The 24,809-nt window shown below is 41.2% G+C and overlaps 1 protein-coding gene across 1 annotated transcript in view; it reads left to right on the top strand.

Moving 5' to 3' along the window:
- Positions 1-24,809, top strand: part of LOC124796340 — a 415,424-nt gene that overhangs the window by 130,726 nt on the left and 259,889 nt on the right. The window lies entirely within an intron of this gene.

The following is a 24,809-nucleotide window of genomic DNA, read 5'->3' as shown; positions in this document are numbered from 1 at the left end:
CACACATTATCAGCTGTCCCCATTGAGGTATATCAACAACACGTGTTAGCAGCTGAGGGTTTCGCTTCATTATCATTTCTTTCTAGAGAAGCTGCATGGTCATCATCGGTATCTGTTCTTTCGGAACAGTTACTATTCGTCATTTATGAAAGCTATATAATTCTGGCAATGCAGGGAATCAAGTCACAGTAACTTTAATCTGCCATCCTCCATAAAATTTCATGGTGATCCCAATAAAACTTGAATATTGATCGTATCTATAATAGTTTAGGATTTACTGTTAAAGTGAAATTAACAAGTTTTGTAACAAACACCTGATGCTACAATCTGAACGTTTTGGTGGATCTTAGCGATCGACATTTCATATAAAGGCGCATCATTAAAATGACAGATGGTGTAAATATCAACTCTGTAACTTTATTTGTTTAAAAGATATAGTAAATTTAAATTATCTGTATTTTCAGGTAAGCATCAGATCATCATTTCCTCCACACAAAACACATTGAAGGATGACAGCATGCCCTCGTATTCAATCATCAGGCAATAGAATATTTGTTGTAATGTTTAGTGCATAATTGTTACTTTTGTTGTTTATTTACTTATCAGAAAGCACATTGGTGCAAGGCTAATGGTAGTGGCATTCAAGCTAAGAAGGAAATTGTATTGGTTTTATGTAAAAGAATGTAATGTTTATTATGTAATGGACGTTATTGTTACTTTATTTAGAATGTGAAAATGGTCAAGCTTTGATTATTTAAATATGTCAAAATATGAAGTAATTTAGGATAAGCTGTAGCTAATCAGATGGATGGCTGCAGGAAAGGGGACTGCGCTAGTCAGTTCAGCGAAGATGTTCGGCGCGCGGGAAACGCGGCCGGGAACGAGCAGAGACACTGCTGGTGCAGATGCGAAAGTGGACAGTTCAGCTGGAGACACCCGAAGGCTACAGTTCGGACTGAGACGCGAAAGCGCACAGTCGGTCTTTATGCAGCTAGGAAGTGAAACGACGTAGAAAATGTCACGTTGTGTGGTATCGCGGGACTTAGTTTCTGAGCGCTGAGCAGCCGCGTGCCTGGTGTGAACTTTTCGCGTAGATAACGTATTTCGCGATGAGATTGTGAATGATCGAACTGTGGCAAATGATTATGCGCTCGAGTGTAACAGTAACTTTAAATACGACCACTTCCGCTGTTTGATTGCTTTCTGAATGAACACTCTTTTTTTCTAAATCGCAACTGTGTGGTCTACATCATTTATGGGTCGTTAATTGATTTCCTGATGTTATTATTATTGTTATTATACGTTATGTTAACTTTGTATTTCGAAAACTTGCCCTCAGCCAGACAGTTTAACCAAACGGTCAGAAGTGTCTAATTTAGGGCGTATAATGGGACACGTGTGGTTCAACCCCTAGGCGAGTTTGAGCCACGACAGTTCAACGAAGAGGAACTGCATGTGAGCCCGAACATCTTTGGGATGTTAGCTCGCAACGTAGCCAATACTTGAGATGCGTAAAAAAAGCTACTTATGTAGGAAACACTTTACCAGACTGAGGTTCGAAACAGCTTCTGCTGAAAACGTAACTAACGAGATAGCACAGGAAATATATTCGCAGTTGTGAATATGAACCACAATCGGCTGTATATTGGATAGACGACAGTGAAAATGTAGCCAGACTGGGACTCGAACCCGTATTTCCCGCTCTATAAGAGCGGTCGCCTTAAGGGTAGAGGTAGGGAAAAATTGCGAAAAAACTGGAATTTTTTTATTGCGTATTCTTTATTACATTGATTCTTTAAGAATAACATCGCAAAGTTTCGTATTAGAATTCTGGCTTGCCACGCCCCCCTCGTTCTATGCTGTGATCCACACCTCAAACCAAATTCAGATGAGTCTAGAAGGCTGGAGAAAGATTACCTATCATTGTTCCTTCGTGTGGAATGTGTTTTTTTAACACTATACGCACCACAAACTTTTTTCATTTTTTAGTTTTGCATATATCAACTTGTTTTGCTCGAAATGGGTCGTGACAGTGGACGCTTATTCAAAACGTTGAGGAAATGTCGAATTTCACGTGTAGAAGGTACAGGAAATTTAAATAGCTGTGTTACAGATGCTGGTTCTAAGTGTACAGAACAGTTTTCGACAAAGTCATTGAGTTCATCGAAGAAGAAAATTAGTGAAGCGATTTATGATGCTGTGTTCGGTGGCAGAGACGAATTTTCCAGTGGATTTAGGTTAACTGGCTCAGAAATACGTGCTCGTCTGATTAATGTTTCATGTGCATGTGATAACGGTATGTACATGGGAAATATAGAATACAAATGAGAACTACAGTTACATTATATGGATATGTAGTTCAAAAACAGCATTTGTGTCCCTACTTGTTGTGAAGAAGCTGCATGCGATGCCTCTCTAGTGGGCTCTGAGCACTATGGGACTTAACATCTGAGGTCATCAGTCCCCTGTACTTAGAACTACTTCAGCCAAACTAACCTGAGGGCAGCACACACATCCATGCCCGAGGCAGGATTCGAACCTGCGACCGTAGCAGCAGCGCGGTTCCAGACTGAAGCGCCTAGAACCGCTCGGCCACGACGGGCGGCTGTCTCTCTAGTGTTCAATAGTGGAAATGTAGGTAGTATTGTGTGCCTGTGGAGACTAGGCTTTTATCCAGGTGCACTCACACTGAAGATACTCGGAGGTATCACTGAAGTGAAGTGCGACTGGAAAAAGTTCAGACAGCAGAAGAAAAATACAAAAGTTGGGTAGGCAAAAGAGGCAGGAGAAGAGATTACTCCAGGAAGACGAGAAAGAAAACAAATATTGTGCGTATTGGCAGCATTAGTTAATAGAGGTACAGAAATATTTTCAAAAACTGAAATAAAAACTTTAAATGCGAATTTCTTAACTGAGTTTTTTGAGCTATAATGTACCGTTTCTCAGGAATTGAAAAAGCTAACATCCTGAAATTTGGCACTGTTCTTAAGAATTACTTACTGAACAACCATGTGAAGCAGTTTTCCGTTACCTTTTCTGTGAGAAAAGTTCCTCTTTAACATTTGAGAAAAATAGAGCAGTCTCGGGTAACACAAAACTGAAAATTCAATTTCAGAACAACTACGACCTTAAACAAAAAGCTGTTCGACAAGTTTTGTTATCCTCTTACGCAGATGCAAACAGTAAAATTTCAGTTTTATTACTTGATTAGTTTAGGAGAAAAGGTATATTACAGAAACAATTGTACTTGAAAATTCAAATCCTTATAAAATGTATATCTATGCGCATTTTCAAACAAAAATGGAACAGAATATCAACCATTATTTTGTGCATAACAGTCTCAATCTTTACTATTTTTGGAAATATATATGTTTAAATACAAGAATGTATTTCGCTCTACTTCTGTCCCTAAGTACTTCGGCTATCCGTGCACGACTCACGGCTGGGTCAAGACGTTCATTAGTCGTCGTCCATGTATCACAACATGCACTCGGACGTTACACTAGTACGTTAGTACATTTTCGTCCTGAAAGCACATACTGTATTTACTGAGCGCCGAGGGCCTGGTATGGCGAATACATACGAAATACCAGTGCCTGTGGTAATAAGAAGTACGATTCAATGTTCTTTCGGTCACGCACGGACTTCGTAACGAATTAGTCCCAAATATCGGCTCAATCTTCCGTGACCGATAATCACTTTCCATTACTTCTGAGCTCCGCAGCCAGAGTTTCTCCCATGGGGTCTGTGGAATCAGCACCACTGGTGAAACGGCTATGTGTACGGTACAGCAATGCCCTTGTTTTTGCTTCACATTTCTTTTACATGTACAGTATGTACGAGAACTCTCGATATCCCTAGGATCAAAACACTATATTTTATCTTTGGTAATTAGTTTAAGTTCCGACATAAAGTCGTTCAGGAGGCCTGCAACCATTATGTGAATACTGGTCGCGTCTTTTCGCCGGTTTATTTGATCGTTAATAACAACAGTCCTTTTGTTGTTGAAATTTATTTGGTCCAGAAAGTTAAGAGAATGATACCGTAACCACACTTATTCAGCCAGTTACTTACAGACTATTGTCACGGCTAACTTCCTCTAATTTTATAGATCGGTTAATACGTAGTAAGAACATGGAGAATAGAAAAAATCTATTTGTTCATGCGTTTCGGGCGTAGCCCATAATCAGGACGTCAAATAAATGGACTTAATACAGTGCATCCTGTTTTAAGTCCTGTTATCCTGTGTTCTGATGATGAGCTTTGCCCAAAACGAGTAAACACAATTCTGAACACCAAGTAGACTGTTGTTACTAACGGTCAAATAAAGCGGTGAAAAATACATGCTCATTATCTGTGGTAATTTTGCTGTACAAACAGTAGGAGCTTATCTAAAAAAGTGTCTGATAGCGACGTTTCGTCTCTAAATACTGGAGACATCATCAGAGACTATAAAAACCAAACTAATCAAACTCAAGGAATCTCAGTAGACCAAACTATTTACTCGTACGCACGCAACATGACGACTTTCAGCCCTGCCTAACACCGTGGAGTCGTTCTGACGTGTCTTATGGAGAATGTAGTGTTGGACTGACGGCAGAGTTAACTTTATTTCGCACAAAGGTCCGCAGTTTTTCCGGAACACTTATGGGAAAACTGTATAGTGCTACTAGAAGCAGTTTTGTAATTAAAGACTTTTCACTTACTCTCCTGCCTACACACAGCTATTTATTCTTACCGACTGCTGTAAGTATTGTGATCGTAAAATAATGTATCTCAGTAGATCTTACTGCTACCAGTGTAAATGAGTTTGATTTAAAATAAAAAAAAGCGCAGGTCCCTGTGGGTGAGGTATATAATACGGAGATGTAAAATAATTTCTAAACGTTTGTTCAGGTCCAAATAAATTTCGTACTTTCATTTTGATTACTTATTTATTTATTCGTTTGGTGTGTTGTTTGTACGTAATACTCTTCACGAACATTTAGCGGGTTCACGATGAAGAGGCGCAGTAGTTTCAGAACATTTCGAGCGATAATACTGTGCAAACTACTTATGAGAAATCATCTTTATTTGGGTATTCTGTTTCGTTGTACTGAACTTATGCGTTGAAGTAAAGGAGTGATAATATTACAATGAACCTGGAGATAGAAGGCATTTTGGAGCGCAATTTAAATACTTCCTAAATTCTTCTTTATGTTGATGATTATGATGATGACGATTACACATAGATCAGAGTGGCTGATAACGGACGTTGAAAAAAAAAATTAATTTTAGGAAACATGTACCCATGTGACAGCGGCTGTTATAGTTCAGACATCGATGACAACGATACAAGCAGTGGATGAAGAGATAGAGAAAGTATATGACGATAGTGAAAGGGGAATTCAGTTTATAAAGAGAGAAGAAAATTTAATAATCATAGGAGATTAGAACGCTGCAATAGTGGAGGGAATAGGAGAAAGGGTTACGGGAGAATAAGGGGTTGGTTGTAGAAATGGGATAGTTCTGCAATAAATTTCTGCTGGTAATAGCGAATACAGTGTTCAAATATCCTAAGAGCATGAGGCCTACTTGGGAAAGACCTAGAGATACATCGTGTCAGATAGAGATTCCGAAGTCAGATATATATTGTAAGGTGTACCCAGGAGCAGACTGGGCTTGAATCACAATTGAGTTACGATGAAGAGTAGACTGCAGTTTAAGAGGACTATCCGAAGCCGGCCGGAGTGGCCGTGCGGTTCTGGGCGCTACAGTCTGGAACCGAGCGGCCGCTACGGTCGCAGGTTCGAATCCTGCCTCGGGCATGGATGAGTGTGATGTCCTTAGGTTTGTTAGTTTTAAGTAGTTCTAAGTTCTAGGGAGCTGATGATCTCAGAAGTTAAGTCCCATAGTCCTCAGAGCCATTTTTGAGCCAACGTTCGGCGAATTTAAAAACAAGGGAGTCAACACTAAGAGCGGAATGAGAATTCCACTGCTGAACGCAGAGGACAGAGCTAACGGGTGGAAATAATGTACTGAAGGATTCTTCGAGGACGACCAAGTGTCCGATGACGTGACAGAATAAAGTATATGTAAGATATAGGGAATTCGATATTAGAGCTAGTGTTTAACCAACCTGCGGCAGATATATATCAAACAAGGCAGAAGTGATAGATAACATTCCTTCAGAATTTTTAAAAATCGCTGGGGGAGCTGGCAACGAAATCGCTGTTCATGTTCTATGTTAGAGGATTTGCTGAAAAGTAACGCCTCCGAACATTTTATGTAAAAATACTTACAACTTTTTAAATAAAACAAACGTTATAAATTTTCTGCGTCTTTATTATTCATGTCTACATATTTATTTGACAACGTCGTCACTCTGGCGAAGAGGGACCAGTTAGTTAATATTGTCACTGTAGAACGTTTGACATTATTGGCGGAGCCACACCCGCACGTCTGCTTGCACCGCTTCATCATAATCAAAGTGAAGTTCTCGAAGGTGTTCATCAAGTTATGGAAACTGTTGAAAACCGGATGGCCCAAACTGGGACTGTGTGGTGGATGATCAGTTACAGCGAACCCGAAGCGTCGGATTTCTGCAAATGCGGCAGCGCTCGTGTGTGGTCTGGCATGGTCATGTTCAAGGACACGGTACTCCATGTGTGGACGAACTCTTCTCACACACCGATATAGTTAACGTTACACACCACCATGTGTAGCCTTACCATTTGGAGCCCTCTAGCGGAAGAGGACTTCAGATACGTAGAAATTAAGAATTAAGATTTAGAATGTTAATATTGTTTGTTTTATTTAAAATGCTTTAAGAGGTTTCGCATAAAAAAATCGGAGGCCTTATTTTTCAGCACGTCCTCTTGGATCTTATGACACTGGAGGCATACCATCAGACTTTCGGAAAAATATCAGCGGTACAATACCGAAGACTGCTTGGACGGATTAGGGCAAAAATTATCGTACAATCGGCTGAACATCTCATGCAACGAAGTTCCTGACAAGAATAATATACAGGAAAAGGTAATTGGTGGTTTGATCGATGACGATCAGCATGGCTTTCTGAAAGGAAAAGGCACCAGAGAGACACTCCTGATACAGAGATCGGCAATAGAAGCAAGACGTAAGAAAAACAAGACACTGTCAAATGATTAGTCGGCCTAGAAAAAGCGACAGTGCAAAACTGGTCTAAGGTTTTGGAAATTATGAGAAAAACAGGTGTGAACTATAGGGAAAACCGGCTAATGTACAACAGTTTATGCCCTGATGTGTCCTAGCAGTCTTCGGGATTGTATGGGTGGTATTTTTCCGAAAGTCTGACAGTATACCTCCAGTCTCATGCATTCTGTGTGAGCGTGCTAAAAAGTAATGCCTCCGAATTTTTACGTGAAAACTCTTAAAGCATTTTAAATCAAACAAACAATATTTACATTCCTGGATTAAAAAGGGTGTAAGATGGGCATGCAGTATTTTCGGCGCTTCTGTCTACGCTATGCATCGAAGAAACAATCACGAAAATTATATTAATGGTTCAAGAGTGGGATTAACATTCAGGATGAATGAATATCACTCATTAGATTCGCTAATGACTTACCTGTCCTCAGTAGAAATGAATAAGAATTACAGCACGCGTGGAAAGGAACGAACATCGCTTAAACCTTATCTGCGCCTTACCGACATAGACTAACATACAATCCGTCTAGTTACAGTAATTGTTTAGCAGTGCACTTGGAATGAAGGTAAAGCGAAGAAATACGAAAGTAATAAGGAGTATCAGAAATGTGATTAGCTATAAACTTAACGTCGAAATTGATGACTTGAAAGTAGGTGAAGTGAACGAATTCTGCAAACTTGGGAACAAAATAACATACGACGGACGAAAGAAGGAGGACGTAAAAAGCAGCACAAGCGTAGAAAAACTGGCAAAACGAACGAGAGCATTCCGTCGCGGTCTACCTCAAACCAGTCAGCGGAGTGATGACTCAAAAAAAAAAAAAAAAAAAAAAAAAAAAAAAAAAAAAAAAAAAAAAAAGAGAGAGAAGTAACGGCGTAGATAACACTTATTTAGTTCTTGAGATTCGTAGAGACCGTAAAAGTAGGTAACATTTTGAAACTTTTAGCACTTTTAGCATCATAGCTTATATAAATATGTGCAGCGACATTCAATTTTTCCTTTAATTTTGATGGTGATAAAGTTTTTCTGTGCAGTGAGGTATTCAGAATATCGAATATTAATTGTAATTAAGAGTTACATGCATCTCTCAAAGAGATGGGTTAACCTATCGTTTCTCTGTGACATATCGTTATAACTTTGCTACAAACTTGCACAGTTTAATGAGTTTTGTTATACGTATCAATACACAGAAAAACATTTGTCACAATGTTTGCCAATCTGAGAGATTTATTTTCCTAATTTTCTTAAAAGCCAAATAATTATCGACCTTTCTTCTTTGAAACAAAATAAGAATGAAAAATCTAAACTATATTAAGCATCGTCAGTAAAACAAAATTACATGCTTATTTGCGCGTCCGTTCGGCGGAAACGTGTGAAAAAAAAGAAAACACGCCGCAATACTTACATTTAACACAGTATCCTCTAAAAACAAGGTAATTATACCAAACTGTTAGTAGCTTATTCACAAATTCAGTGATATGAGAAAAAAGTCATGAGATATTTAATACAATATTCTGAACAACTGTTTATTATATGTAAAAACAAAGTGGTAGTGCTAAATAAAACTTTTTCTTTTTTGCCAAACCATTCGCAAGTGCCCAAACTTTTATTAACCGGTTTTGTGTTCTACAATGTGACACATGTGATATATTTATACCAACTTACCTGCAGTTAGTCGGCCCTTTCAGATTAGTCGGCAGTAGCAGAAACATTCTAAAAAATCTCAGCAACCTTTTCCACCTGCAAATAAATGACTTTGTCACCAGCTCAGATGCAACGATTATATTTATAGTTTCCATCATTAATAGCAGCACTATGCAAGTACACACTGCAGCAGAGCTGTTTAGTGTTGACCCGAGTTACAGTATTTCGGAATAAAAAGCTAAGGCCTGCTGTTGTCACAAAGTAATACCAAAGTCACAAATTTCCCCACTTTTACGGTATCCTATAAGGAAATATGAAGAATTTTCATTCGTAACGACCTATTACAGAAAAACTGCAAGAGTTCCAAAACAGTGTCTGCCACTCTTCCACATGACTACATCCGCTCTACGGATGGAAAGAAAAATGAAAAATGTTGCCGTGTAATACGATAACAAATATTTCCAGATGAGAAGTATAAATTAAAGCTGAAACCACATTCACAGAGGAGCCGAGCCTTTGATGTAGTCTCATCACAAATTACTTTCATCACGGTGTGCACAATAATTTTTAGGGATGAAAAGAAATGAGGAATCGGAGCGCACTTTTTCCCCAGCATCCGATCCGAACGCTCACCACGCCGGGCTGTTTCATAACGGCACAACGGTACGCGTGTATTACGTAGTGACCAGGGGCTTGTTTCGTTTGTAGTACAGCGCCGTTTTTCTGCCGTTTGCATATTTTCATCGAATTTAATTACTTTCATGACATGATCCTCTGTGTGTTTAACGTTTGACATTATTGCGTTCATTAACCTACACGGATGTCCGACATGCATAGCGGCGCGTCAATTTTTAATTTAATCCCCGTTATTTAATAGAATCGAATGACGGGAGGGGGGATAATTGTAATCGTGTTGCCATGTTTTGCCGTCTGTTCTCTCTTTAGTGCTCTGTGGCCGTCGGCGCAAGCGTAGCGCGCCCAGGGGAGTCTTTGCCACCCGCTCCGCACAAAATAACTAATGAAGGGATTACAGTGCGTCCCATAACTGGAGCAGCAGGCGGCACCCGAGACACAAGGCGGTAACATGTACTCCAGTAGGAGGAGGTAGAATTCAAAAAAATGTATTTTGGAAAAGGATTCTGCCTTGCACGAACGTAATTTTCTTCTTTTATACCAGCACATGTTTCGGTGAAGTTCCACTATCGTCAGTGGTTTCAGTTTATTTTCTTCGTAGCACCTGTCTGACGTCTGCAGTACGGCTGAGATTTTGCTACTGTATGTCAGTTGCAACTAATAAGCATTTCTCAATAGGAAAGCCGCGCGGGGTAGTCGCGTTATCTAGGGCGCCTTGTCACGGTCCGCGCGGCTCCCCTCTTCGGAGGTTCGAGTCCTCCCCCGAGTATGGATGCGTATGTTGTCCTTAGCGTAAGTTAGTTTAAGTTAGATTAACTAGTGTGTCCGCTTATGGACCGATGACCTCAGCAGTTTGGTCCCATGGAACTTGTTGTTGTTGTTGTGGTCTTCGGTCCAGAGACTGATTTGATGCAGCTCTCCGTGCTACTCTATACTGTGCAAGCTTCTTCATCTCCCAGTACCTACTGCAACCTACATCCTTCTGAATCTGCTTAGTGTATTCATCTCTTGGTCTCCCTCTACGATTTTTACCCTCCACGCAGCCCTCCAATACTAAATTGGTGATCCCTTGATGCCTCAGAACATGTCCTACCAACCGATCCCTTCTTCTAGTCAAGTTGTGCCACAAACTCCTCTTCTACCCAATTCTGTTCAATACCTCCTCATTAGTTATGTGATCTACCCATCTAATCTTCAGCATTCTTCTGTAGCACCACATTTCGAAAGCTTCTATTCTCTTCCTGTCCAAACTATTTATCGTCCACGTTTCACTTCCATACATGGCTACACTCCATTCAAATACTTTCAGAAACGACTTCCTGACACTTAAATCTGTACTCGATGTTAGCAAATTTCTCTTCTTCAGAAATGCTTTCCTTGCCATTGCCAGTCTACATTTTATATCCTCTCTACCTCGACCATCATCAATTATTTTGCTCCCCAAATAGCAAAACTCCTTTACTACTTTAAGTGTGTCATTTCCTAATCTAATTCCCTCAGCATCACTCGACTTAATTCGACTACATTCCATTATCCTCGTTTTGCTTTTGTTGATGTTCATCTTATATCCTCCTTTCAAGACACTGTCCATTCCGTTCAGCTGCTCTTGCAGGTCCTTTGTTGTCTCTGACAGAGCTATAATGTCATCGGGGAACCTCAAAGTTTTTATTTCTTCTCCATGGATTTTAATTCCTACTCGTAACTTTTCTTTTGTTTCCTTTACTGCTTGCTCAATATATAGATTGAATAACCCTGTCTCACTCCCTTCCCAACAACTGCTTCCCATTCATGCCTCTCGACTCTTATAACTGCTATCTGTTTTCTGTACAAATTGTAAATAGCCTTTCGCTCCCTCTATTTTACCCCTGCCGCCTTCAGAATTTGAAAGAGTGTAGTCCAGTCAACATTGTCAAAAGCTTTCTCTAAGTCTACAAATGCTAGAAACGTAGGTTTGCCTTTCCTTAATCGTTCTTCTAAAATAAGTCGTAGGGTTAGTATTGCCTCACGTGTTCCAATACTTCTATGGAATCCAAACTGATCTTCCCCGAGGTCGGCTTCTACCAGGTTTTCCATTCGTCTGTAAAGAATTCGCGTTAGTATTTTGCAGCTGTGACTTAATAAACTGATAGTTCGATAATTTTCACATCTGTCAACACCTGCTTTCTTTGGCATTGAAACTATTATATTCTTCTTGAAGTATGAGGGTATTTCGCCTGTCTCATACATCTTGCTCACCAGATGGTAGAGTGTTGACAGGACTGGCTCTCCCAAGGCTGTCAGTAGTTCTAAAGGAATGTTGTCTACTCCCGGGGCCTTGTATCGACTTACCACGAATTTTCCCTCTATAGGAAATCGTTTTCGGTGAACGAAAGTGTTAGGTATAGAATGACACGGTTTCCGTCTGACTTTATGTGCTTTGGTAATGTTATATTATCCTGATTTCTGCTGTCAGCACTTTTATCCCAGTTATTTCTTCATATGTAATTATTTTCGAAACTATCTTCTCATCGATTGTGAGGAGATGTTACCTGTTATGGGCTTTCGAAATTTCGTCAGCTTTTGTGTTTGTGATTGGGGGTGGGGAGAGGGGTGGGAATGAGAGTGGGGAGAATGCTTCTGGAAATTGTTTTTATTATTTTTTGTGGTTAAACTAAACATGAATGGATGAAAAACCGTAAGATAGAAACCATTTCCTTTTGTTCGAAAGTAGATCTGAACAAATAGTCAATTTCAACCCCAAGGATTAAAATTTAATTCGTTTACATTCCGTTATCTTTGTTTTATTTTAGCTGATGTTCGTTTTATAACCTCATTTCAGGACACCATCCATTTCATTCAACTGCTTTTCCAAATTGCTTGCCACCTGTGACGTAATTATAATGGCACTACAAAGTTTTTGGAAAAAAATACTTTCTGTTTAAGGAGAAGATGATTCTCTTATAATAAAGTTTTTATTTATTTTTGAGCACTCGCTTTTTTATGACTTAGAAATAACCGGTTTCGGCTTACAGCGGCATCTTCAGAATCTACAATAGAGAAATGAAAAGCCTATATTAGGTCTAGAACCAAGTACAAATATTTTCTGTACGTCTACTTGTGAGCTAATTAATGTCCAATTGACATACATGAGGATGGTACCTACAGTTTTAACAATGTATATACTGTTTCAATGACATGTATTATACTTTAATATTTTATAAATAACTGACTGAAATATTATTGCAATACTTGTCATATTTTATGGTTTCAACAAGTGAAGGTTGCCTTATGGAGTACCCGCGCGTGAAGCTGAAAGAGTAGGGAAGGATAAGTACACTTGTTTATGTGGCGTCGATAGTTACGATGCCACAACGTAGGAGCACTCTCTCGTAAGTTGGCACTACGAGAGAAGAATAACTACGCGGACCACAGAGCCTTCTGGCCGACGCTGTGGAGCTCAGAGAGTGCCGTCTTGATTCCTGCCCATTTCATCAAGAGCAGATGGCCCGGAAATGTCGTTTCTACCATCTAGTGGGCTATCTTGCTATCGAGACTTTGTATTAGTTACGCTCAGTTAAAGTTTGAACAGCATCGAGTATTTGTTAGTTTTGAGATTATGCAGAACAGTCATCCTAACTTCAAAGGATTAGACTTGGACTACAGCTTCTCACCTACATGCTCATCCTAGCCAAAGTTATGTATGTATTTCATATTTATTTGTGTTTTTGACTCTATTAAAAGTGTTAAAGTTACATGCAGTACCGAAGTGCTTCATCTCTCCTGCTCCTACTCCCTTCCTTCACTCTCGGCCTATATTACACAAGCAGTTCACAGGAGCAGACCCACGCACCGCCTACCCAGGCGGGATACATAGGATACATAAAGTTGTATGTATATAATTCCCTGATTTCCGATATTATGTTTATCTGAGAACGCATAAACATTTGTTCAGCAGATTCTGCCCATGTGTATGATCGACATGTATTTTAATAACACTTTATTTAGATCACAAGCAGACATAGTGAAAATATTTTTACTTGTTTCAGGTCTTAATGTAAGCTTTTCATTTCTCTCTTGTAGCATCCGAAGTTGGCCATTGTAGGCCGAAAACATTTATGACTGTGTAATAAAAAAGTGTCAAAAATAAAAGACTCTTTAAAAACTGTTTACTCGATACTTTTATTTTTTTCTCCATGAACTTTAGTCCACTTCTCAAACTTCTCCTTTGTTTCCTTTACTGTCTGCTCAATTGACAGATTGAATTACATGGGCAAGAGGCGACAACATGTCTCGCTACCTATTCTATTACTCCCTTTAATGTCCTTCGACTCTTGTAACTGCCTCCTGGTTTCTGTACAAATTGTATTTTATCCCAGCTGCCCTCAAAATTCCAAACAGTGTAGTCCAGTCAATATTTTGAAAAGGTTTCTCTCAATCCACATATGCTATAAACATTGGTTGCATTTCTTCAACCTACCTTCTAGGATAAATCGTTGGGTCAGTTCTCTCTCGCCCGTTCCTGCATCTCTCTGGGACCCAGACTGATCTTCCTCGAAGTTGGATCATATCAATCTTCTGTAAATAACCCGTGCACTATTTTGCCATAATGATCTATTAAACTAATGATTCAGAAGTTTCCCTACGTCTCAGAACCTCCCTTGTTTTGAACTAGAATTATTACATTCTTCCTGAAGCCTGAGGATATCTCGCCTGTTTCATATATCTTTTGCGCCAGGCGGATCAATTTTGTCACGACTTACTCTCGCAAGTATCTGAACAATTCCCAGGGCATGTCGTCTACTCCAGGGGACCTGTGTCGATTTAGGGCTTTCAATGCTCTGTCATAATCTTCGAGCAGCACCGTGTCTCCCTTCTTCTTTCGTTTACTTTTTCTTCGTTTTCTGTAATACTGCCTTCGTTTCATCTCTGTACTCCTTCCACCTTTCATCCCTTCCATCTGTTCTTACTAATAGCTGACATCTGTGCTCTTAATATCCATACAGCTACTTCTCTTATCTCGAAATTTTTGTGTACGCTGCATCTACTTTTCTCATAGTCATGCAGGCTTCTGCAGTCTTGCATTTTTCGTCTAGCCATTTCTGCTTCTCCAGTTTGTACTTCTTGTCTGTCTGATTTTTCAGATGTCCCTATTCCCTTTTGCATAATTCATGTGCTGCATTTTTGTATTTTCTCCTCTCAATTATTGGATGAATCACATTCGCAGTTTATAGTTTGGAACCTGGCAGAATACAGCATTTATTTTGCTGGTGTGTGCTTGCAAAGGGACCGTCGGTCTTGTTAATGACGGATTTCGGTCCCTAGTTTCCAAGAAATACTGCAGGTACCTCCTATACCGGTACTGTTCGTCATGTTCCGTAGAAACGAGAGAAGCGCAGTGGTTAAAGTTCACGACTACGACTATGGTGGTACGGAGTCAAATCTTACATGTACACTTTTTATTTTTTCCAGCTTCATCGTACAGGATATCATTAAATAGTATGTGTCATGCAAAATTCAATAGTATCGTCTTCGACGCTATAATTTCATTAATAATCATTAGAGCAAACTTTGTTGATATTTGCATTCCGTTTGTTACAGAATAGATTACAGAATCATCTTACTCGCTATCACTTGCATTGCTTGTTGTGTTAGAACAGAATTCTGGATGGCATTTGTTGTACAGGCAACAGAAACACAGATTCGTATAGCACCAAGAAGATTTAATGAAAGCTAGTGACTAGCAGGCACACGGATCTTGCAGAAGCAATACCAGAGAACACAGTTCGTTTGCATTCCAAAAGATTGTTACTTCTTCGATCAACTTCGCTTATTTAATTATTCCTGTGAAAGCAGATGAACTAAACTGATGCAGAATCAAAGAATGTATTCCTATGGAATCTTCCCTCGAAGCGATTTCTCTATTAGTTCTTAGCAGGACGGGAATATTTTGATTTTTTTCTTTTTTAGTATGAAAATTTTAACCTGACTGTAAAAGTAAACATCACACGTTGGACTAATGCGAACTGCTAGCAACCTTAGCCGTTGCGCTACGCTTGCTTCGTAACGTCACGGTTACAGAAAGTACCTATTAAACTTTAACGTCGATTTTCCTGGAAACCAGTGGCCGTCGCCACTACCCATGTACTCAGTACAGGTGTCTCTAAAACATACTGGAGACTCATCAAAACCCTTAGTTAGCAAGTCTGATGGTCTCCTTGTTAGTGCCGGTTGGTGTTTGCACGATTAGCGGCCCTTAGTTCCCATAATTTAGTCTGAAAACGATTGTTATTATGTGTATTTGTGTTATTAACTATGGAATCATGAAGTCATCATCATCATTTCCTTTGGGCCTCTGTCCACTTCAACGTGGGGTTGGCCTTGCTACTATGCATTTGGCGATGTCAGTGGCGGGGGGCGGCCAGATGCCCTTCCTCTCGCCACGCCGTACCCCCCGGGACAAAATTAGCGTACCCCAGCTGTCTGCATCTAGTGTAAGCCATGAAATAGTGCAGACGTTTTCAAATGTCTGCGAGTCATGAAACTGAGGCGGGACTTGGGGAGCAGCCCAGTATTCATCTAGTGGGATGTGGAAAACCGCGTAAAAGCCACATCCAGGCTGGCCAGCATACCAGTCCTCGTCGTTAATCCGCCGGGCATATTCGATCCGGGGCCAGCGCACCTATACGAGTCCTGGAAGCAGCGCATTAGCGCTCTGGGCTAACCTGGCGGGTCACATATGGCATCATGAAGTAAAAATACATAAACCGTGAAATTCCTGCAGTTAATTTCTTGACTCTTATCTTAGAGAGCAGAATTAGGATTTTTCAGCCTCTGGAGTGTTTATCACCAACGCTAACGAAGCTGTGCTGTGGCCCGACGACCCATTTCTTGCTTGCCACTGAGAAAGGGGAAAGCCAGATGACAACGTAACATTATCATCGGGCAAGAGTAGTCCGTGAAAATATTCAGTAATTTGCCACGCCGGAAATGAGTTGCTGTTTTTCAGCATCGTTTTCTCATGTCCGCGTGCAAGGCTGCGTATTTTCCGGGAACAAAATGCCTCCTCGTATTTATCGGGCAGCAACAGCAGGAGACAGCAGTTGCCAAGGATAGCAGAGGCCCCTTTCGCACGTGAACGCGCCGTGAAGGTGTGCCTCATTGTGGCTGTCGTGTGGAGCGGCCTCGCGGCCTGAGCGCTGTCGGATTACACGGACCACGAAATGAGGCGGACGAGTGGCCCCCCGCCTGTCACTCGGAATTATCGACCGGGTGGCGGGTCGACTCGTCGAGATGACGGCTCTCGCACGTTCAGGATCTGATCCCGTCGACAGTGATGAATCGACCAGGTCTCGCTCGCGCCCGACTTGCCCTCGGCGCGACACCGCGCTGGCGCGACTGATGGTGACTGCACCAGCTGGCCCAGTCGGTAGAACTGGAAACGTACGCACGCGGTGTTCAGTGCACGATTTGTAACATCCTTTTTTGCGAGTTACAATAAATTTGAAAAAGTTTATTCAAAATTTTGCGATAGACAATATTTTTTCATCTTTCCAGAAATGCGTTCCTCAGCTGTCACATATATATTTCACACATATTTATATAGATATTTCATCCGTATTTCTTCCAAATTTCATTCTACAGTTTCATTTACATTGTAAGGAAGCTTTTAATTCTGCCTGTAGCTGATTCTCGTTCCGGGAAAAAAACTGTCGTTGGCAATTCAGCCGGCCGGTGTGGCTGTGCGGTTAAAGGCGCTTCAGTCTGGAACCACGTGACCGCTACGGTCGCAGGTTCGAATCCTGCTTCGGGCATGGATGTGTGTGATGTCCTTAGGTTAGTTAGGTTAAAGTAGTTCTAAGTTCTAGGGGACTGATGACCTCAGAAGTTAAGTCCCATAGTGCTCAGAGCCATTTGCACCATTTTTTGGCAATTCAACACTGTCTTGCACGGAAGGATCCACAGGGAAGTTATTGTTCTACACAGGCTATTGAAGTTTATTTAAAAATTAAATGCTTTTGTGCTATTAATAAATTTTGCCCCCTTTTTCCAACTATCTCCAACACACTGAAAAACTGTTGGTTGCTTAATTCGGTGGAGGAGACCAAACACCGATGTCACCAGTCCCATCGGATCAGGGAAGGTGGAGAAGGAAGTCGGCCGTGCCCTTTCAAAGGAACCATTCCGGCATTTGCCTGAAGTGATCTGGGAAATCGTCGACCTCCAGAATACGAGTCCAATGTGCTAACCATTGCACCACCTCGCTCGGAGAAAACCTGTAGTTACATATGTTATGTTCCACATATTAGCGTGGAGGAAGCGCCACGTGATGCTGTCCATAACAATGGTTACTTATGAACGTGGTGGTAACGGTCACAACTTTTACGGACGTGAATTCCGTTGAGCTGTGTTGGATCCACTGTTGTATACGTAGCAGAAACGACAGACGTTGTACAGCGCCAGCAGAGTTGTGAAGTGATTGACCACAGCTAGATCTGAACAGGAACAATAGGAAAGGAAAGAACACGGAAAAAAGATGTGAAAATACGAAAACTATTAATGAGTTCGAGAGATTCGGAAATAGAACGATAACAACCACATGGCCGCAAGAACGCTGAAGAGTTCGCTGAGCTGACTGACAGTCAACCATGTCTTAACGAACAAAATGATGCTTCCATGGTATATTGTAATCCGAAATGAAATAAAAATAATACAGAGTTTGCAGCAGACATCCATCAAAGTTTGAAACTTGATGGAAAAATCCACAGACTTCCAACAACATCACTTACTAATAAAACTTTAACATACGAGCGCGAACTGTACCCTGTATTCAACAACTCAAATGACAGGAAAGAACCCAGATAAATTCGTCGGAAATTCTAGACACAAGCACGGAGGGATAGGTGGGATAGTGCCGTCGGTGAAGGAACCTAAGGTGGTTACAGAAATTAAAAGGACACAAGAAAGAAAGTGTTCACAGGGGAAAAAGTGATTTTCTGCATGGAAAACCATAAAATTTAATCACTGAACTCTGCGTGGTCCATTAGAGTCCCATTAGAGTCCAATCTCGCCTACTACAACGATAACAGAGAGAAAGGCCGGTTTTGTACTATGAACTGCGGCTATACTGGGCATGAAGGGAAACGAAGAAAGGAAATTAAATCGCTACAAAAATAGAAGCGGTGAAGAAAAATATAAATCTGATAATGTACGATGATTACGGATATAATTTCAGGAAGTGAAGGAGGAAAAATGAGATTTTGGTAACTTGGCTTTGTATGATGAGAGAAATCATTCTTGACATTATTGTGAAAGTGTTACTACAGTAAGATAACTAGTGATATAATTCAATTAATGCGAACGTCTAACATTCCTGAGAAACTAGCTCAGTGATTATATCATATATCGGCCTCCCCCAAAGGGATAGAATACCATAGAGAGGCAACGCCGCAGCCAGACCCTGATAAGCAAACTGACCTACATTCCGCCATGTTTCCACAACTCGAAAGAAGGGGATGCGGGACTTGACAGTGCGTAGCGAAGTTACGAAATTGCAGTTGCTTGTTTTTAACAGTTACATCCAGAAACAAAATTACCTTTGAGTGAAGTATACTAACACTTTATAGCTATCATTTAAGTACTGTTACCCTAGAAGGTCAATAGCGGAGAATTTACTAGTAAATCATACGGTATGTAAAGTTTAGTATATGATCTATCTTCGTATATTTAAGTACACCGTTTTCTACAGAAATATTTCGAAGAATAACAAAGGTTTCAGAGACGAACGTTCTGCAGAAAGATTGCGTTAGTTCGGACTGTATGTACCATGTATTTAACATTCGAAACAAAAACTGTGTTGCACTGAGAGAGGAGACACCTCCCCACACAACAGGTATACTGCGGTTTAAGCGTCTTAGGCCGTCAAATATGTAACGAAATTTTTGGATGACAGGAAGCTTAATGAAAATAATAGCCAATAAAGTATTTTGTCTTTCTTATGAATCAGATTACCCCGCCTATGTATAAATTTTGCACAGTACTGGCCACACCTCTTGCATTTTTCGTTGTTTATTTACGATATATTTACATAATACGCATCATAACACTTCGAGACTTTCCCGTTATGTAATATACGTTTTCTGAATTTACCTTACAGTTCTACAGAGCAGTTCAGAAAAATGTAGACACTCTTTTGTAGTCAATATTAATGGAACCAAATGACATACCATTACAATGCTTGCACGGGGGAAAGTTATTTTATGTGTTCAAAGTGACACCCATTAGCAGCCAAATAATATCGACGCCGCTGAACTATTAACCGAACTACGAATGTCAGTGTCGCCGGAGTGATAGCCGCACAGGGCCCTCCGATGGTTTCTCGTAAGTCGTTCAGTGTAACTGACTCCTGTTGATAAACTTCATTTTTCAAGATCCCCCATAGACAGACATCAAGGGGTGTTAGGTCTGGAGACAAGTAGATTTTTATCCAAGTAGGCTCTTGCAACTCTGAGGTAGTGAGGCGGACCGCCATCTTTTTGTAGGAACAATCTTTCACTGCCAAACACCTCTCGGATGGCAGCTAAAATCGATGCTTGCAGCATATGAAGATACACTTCACCAGTTACATTACCTTCAAAGAAGAATGGGGCAATCAAACCGCGCAATGGCAGCCCACACCACACGTTAACACCCGGTAGACTACCATGGTTGTCATCGTGAACTTGACGAGTTTCAGGAGCCCAGTACACGCAGTTGTGGCGATTTGCAGTACCGTTCAGATTGAATTGTGCCTCGTCATACCAGATAACAATTCCTGCAAACCGCTCTTTCTAGCGACGGTTCCCTTCAAACCACTCGCAGTACTCCATCCTTCGATCAGAGTCGTCCTCGGCGTGCAGCGATCTTGGAATGTACAGTTTCCGCTTTGCAGCCTTCAGAATTCTTCGTACGTTTGGTCGGTTTATCCCGCTTTCACGAGCGCCCTGCTTCACGGATTTTTGAGGTAGCATAGTAAAATTTTGCAAGAAATCAGCGCCGCAAGCTGGACTTAATGATTTTTGTAGTCGGCCACATCTTTTCTTATACACATCCTCAACAGTACCGTCGGCTTAAAATTTATTCCGAATACGATAAATTGTTGTACCAATTGGTGGCTGAGTTTCGTACGCATTACGCCATTGCCGTTGCACCTTAATGCAGACTTGAGTTGCTTAAACGACAGTCTTACTTCATTCATTGCATTTGCGTTAAGTATGGCAGGTCAGTCTGTCACCACAACTAATATTTCAGCGATGAGAAAGGGAGGAAGGGGGCGGGGGGTTCAGTATCACACCTTAGCTCCATGACTACCCATCTACATTTCGATTTCAGAGTTACAGTATCAGATTAATTTACGCTTCGCACAGTCTACTTCAGCGCGGAAAGAAGGTTAGCACTGGTCGTAATACCGTACGTATTTTTAGAAAATCCAGATTTCAGCCAACAGCGCAGCTGATATCTAGATCTGCAATAAAATACATATGGTATTACGACCGATGCTGATCATTTTTGCCCTGGACTGCATCGACGTAGTGGGATACAATTACTTCCATGGGATAAAGCCAGATGAACGTTTCACTTTGTTTGCGCGATTATTTAAAATTATAATTTAGAATATGAAACTATCTGCTGTAAATCCAAAGTTTGGGAAATGACTATCCAAAGAGTAATTTTCACTTTACATTTTGGCTGGTGTTTTAATGTGAAGTTATAATTTAAAACAAGTAACTATCTCCTCACAGGAAATTACAGATCATTTTGTCTGTAACCCATATTTTTAATGTGAAGCATAGTTCATGTAAAGTTCTCAGAAAGCAACGAGACCAACATTGGAGTAACACCTATTGCAACTGTCAAAAACTAAATCATAGAAAAAAGACATAATTCGTCATACCTTCCATTCAGCAACTAAGTATTCAGTCACAAAAAAAAAAAAAAGAAATACGATCTTGTGTTCCTGACATTTTCAAAATGTTACGAAGTGTGATGCAAACCTTCGTTAGGCTCCTCCGAATGTTGTATGGTTCCAGGTATTTGGCATGGAGCACCTGAATGAAACAAACTCTGTTACACAAGTAAAAAAATACATTACTGTACACAAAACACAGCACAATTACAGAACATATGCAAAAATTGTGACACAAACCTTCAATCCTCTTTCGAGATATGTGAGTGCATGTATACTCTGAGCACATGGCTGGTATCATTCCGAGAAGAATTTCAGTAACTGTGTGCCTTATAATCCATTCGCAAACTGTCTTAACCTCGAAACAACCGCAAAATGACTTCACTAATATGGCACCTAATAGTGCGGCCTGGCCCCGCAGGAAGCGCTGAAAAATGCGCCACAGCCTCTCTGTTATTCTCTATCTCTTAATTCTTCTCCTTACATCACAAAACTTCCTCTTACTCGCGCCTTTGTAGCTCCGCGGTCAGCACGACGGAATGCTAACCGAATGGGCCCGGGTTCGTTTGCCGGCCGTGTCTTTAATTTTCTCCACTCGGGGACGGGTATGACGCTGGCCTTACGTTCCTATCGTCAGAAATGACTTTTCACTGTTGAGCTGGCGGTATGGGCACGTCCCGAAAGCCAATAAACGGAGAAGAAAATCTTTCTATCATGTAAAGGCTGATTATAACTAAACTTTCAAACCACTGGTCAGAATCACGTCAAACTGCAACGGAATAGCCGGCCAGAGTGGCCGAGCGGTTCTAGGCGCTACAGTCGCTACGGTCGCAGGTTCGAATCCTGCCTCGGGCATGGATGTGTGTGATGTAGTTAGGTTAGTTAGGTTTAAGTAGTTCTAAGTTCTGGGGGACTGATGACCTCAGAAGTTAAGTCCCATAGTGCTCATATTCTATCTTGGAACGGAATATTATCGGAGAAGGGGGAAAACGTATAGCAGAAGAAAAATAAATAGCTGCAAAATGTATCAATAGATGGCGCTGTAAGCATCATAAATTAATAGTGGTCGACTAGAAATGACAAATGAATCATACAAGGTGTATGTTTGGCGTTAAACAAACTGAACTACTCAGTGTGCATGGCTGTACAGGTATGAATACTGTTAGTTACGTAAGCCCATCCACCACAGCAAGGTCATACCAATCGGATGGGAAAAATCGATTTTCAATTCTCCAGAGGCCAAAATCCGATAAAAAGCATCACTCACATCAGTTTTTAATTGTCCTGAGGCCAAAATCCGATAAAAAGCATCAATCACATCGGCTTTTAATTGTCCTCTGGCCAAAAAACCGCATAACAAGCATAAATCAAAATCAAATCGGGTAATTAATTTCCGTGTGACTGGCACAAAACATGTTCAACATGCTGTCCACCGTTTTCTGCAACAAGTTGAAATTGTGATTCATAATGTGATGCGCAATGCGTGCCTTCAATGCAGCTAAGTTTGCAATCGGAACACTGAACACAACATCTTTCAGATAGCCTCACAGCCAGAAGTCACAAGGATTAAGATCAGGTGATCGGAACGGCCAGGCTGTAGGGAAATGGCTGCTGATAATCCTAGCATTTCCGAAATGGCGCTTCGGCAGCTGCTTAACTGGATTTGCAAAGTGCGGAGTTGCGCCATCTTGCATAAAAATGATCCCATTCATACATCCACGCTGTTGGAGAGCTGGAGTGACGTGGCTGCGCAAAAGACACTAATAGCCCTTATCAGTGACGGTACAGATAACAGGACCGGAAGCACCTGTATCTACGAAAAAATGTGGCCCTATGATAAATGATGCCGAAAACCCGCACCACACAGTGAACTTTTCAGGTAAAGTGGTACTGGTCGATTTATGCCGATTTTCCGTTGCCCATATTCAGCAATTCTGTGAAGTGACATGTTCTGTCAGATGGACGTGGGCGTTGTCTGTCCACAAAATCTTCCACGGCCGATCATTGCCCACTTACATGTGAGCAAAAAATTCTAAAGCATAGGTCCCTCTTGCTGTCAGATCAGTAGGAAGCAACTCGTGCACATGCGTAATTTTTAATGGATAGCAAAGATGGATGCTTCGTAGGATTTTACGCACCGTGCTCACGGGTATGCCCAATGTTCGGACAGTTCTCTGTGCAGTATACGTTTGCACACCACCACTCGTCTCCTCCCGCATTGCTGTAGCCACTGCTTCCACTGACGGCGGATCAATTCCTTTCCTCCCTCTACAAGGTTGCACACTAAAAGAACTCGTCTTTACGAATTTCCGAATCATTTTTTCCAGACCCACCGCAGTCATCGGACCAACGCCTTGTTTTCAAACCCTTCAGTGTCCAGAACTTCTGCAGAGCGACGTGTGCACAGTCATCATTCTTGTAATACAGCTTTACAAGCAGAGCGCGATCCTGTATTGAGACTGTCATGGCGAACGTCGCAGACGCGAAAGGAACAAAAACCGTGTACCCGGTGTGTTTATACAAATTTCAATGGGTCGTGCCCATGACATGTGTTTTCATTTACATATTCTGACACATATATCGCCATCTATTGATCAATTTTCACACTATTTTTTTTTCTTCTGTCATAGTTTTCCCCTTTCTCCGATAATATTCCGTTGCAATTTGAATTCATTCTGACGAGTGGTGTTATTTCTACAGCGTTTTGAAAGTTTTACTTTAATTATAATCATCCTGTATATCATCAACACAATTTTTGCATGCCTGCTGTAGTTTGTGATACAATCACAGCTGACCCTATCATGTAATGATACACACATACACACACACACACACACACACACACACACACACACACGCAACAACAACAATTTCGTGTCGCCGTTTCAGTTTAATTACCTTTTATTCACGCAAGCCCTCAGAACATAACTGCTAGCAGGTGACCTCTCTTTCTGTATCTTCTAGAGGCAGGCAGAATGAAGAAATGAATAGATGGTAAGCTCTTCTGTTCCAGCGTTCTTGACGTCTTTCCCTCCTATATAAATCATTTATTCTATTGTTGAGACAAACAGCCATAAAAGGATTATAATTCCGAGATATCTGGTAAAAGGCGACGTGCAAAGATTCCAGCACGTCGACCCACGAACTTTACGGCACAGTTACGGCTCCGAAACGACGTACAACTCTGGCCTATATCTGTAACGCAATTGGCGTCCCCAGTTTTGAGCTCGTGATGCAAACACGGGAGTCTCGCCCACGTACGAGGATTGCCCCGGCACGCAATTCACGTGGCTGTTAGGCCAATGGCGAGGGCAGCAGTGGCAACAACATCAAGAACGCGGCCAGAGGCGGGCATAACGCAGGGGTTATCGCGCTTGTTTATTCGGCGGGGTCCTCCCTAAAACTCGGCCGCGCCGTCACGTCTCGTCCGCACTGTGCTCCAGT

The sequence above is a fragment of the Schistocerca piceifrons genome, chromosome 4 (genome assembly GCF_021461385.2).
Source record: "Schistocerca piceifrons isolate TAMUIC-IGC-003096 chromosome 4, iqSchPice1.1, whole genome shotgun sequence".
Taxonomy (NCBI): Eukaryota; Metazoa; Arthropoda; class Insecta; order Orthoptera; family Acrididae; genus Schistocerca; species Schistocerca piceifrons.
The sequence above is the reverse complement of the archived record's forward strand: the minus strand, read 5'-3'. Positions and strand labels throughout refer to the sequence as shown.